This window comes from Pterocles gutturalis, unplaced genomic scaffold, assembly GCF_000699245.1.
Source record: "Pterocles gutturalis isolate BGI_N339 unplaced genomic scaffold, ASM69924v1 scaffold35150, whole genome shotgun sequence".
NCBI classification, from domain to species: Eukaryota; Metazoa; Chordata; class Aves; order Pterocliformes; family Pteroclidae; genus Pterocles; species Pterocles gutturalis.
The window spans coordinates 1,227-1,916 of NW_010142020.1; positions in this window are offsets into that span (position 1 = coordinate 1,227).

A 690-nucleotide genomic window follows, 5' to 3' on the forward strand; every position below is an offset into this window, starting at 1 on the left:
AGGAATGGGCCTGGCACTGGGAGTAGTGGGTGGCTTAGATAATTGCTGTTGCAATGCAGATGCAAGTTTAGAACTATTTTTAATTTGGGCAGTGTTCCCCACCAGACTAAAACAATTTACATGTAGGGCGGATTGAGATTCCAAATAAACTTCAACTATATGATTTTTAAAATAACCTTTGTGCCTTACTTGGCTCCAAGCAATAGTCTGCAACATACTATACCGTTTGTGGAAGAAATGAGGAAAGGGTGATGGACAGGGCAGTTTCTGATCACTCAGTATCATCAGCGTAGATCCAGCATAACTATGTCAACTTCAGTTAAGTCACTTCCATGTAATTCAAAGCAGAATCTTTGCTGTGATTCCTCAGTGTGTTTCATATGATCAGAACACCAATGTGAATTATGAATTACCATAATTTTTTTAACCATTTAGAAACCTGCATTCTTTTGCGTAAAATTAATTAGGCACTTGGAATGTTAGGTATTGTTTTTTTCGATAAGGCTTAAGAAGATTTTTCCTTTGGCTTTCTTGAAAACTGAAAGATGCACTGAAGGTGTGAATATTGAATGTTTTCCAAAACACAGTGATATCACTGTGCCCAAGGTATGCCTTTCTCTGCAATCTGAAAAACAAACTTGGCGCACACAAGCAAACGTCATGGCCAATTGTTTCTCATTTACACTGTTA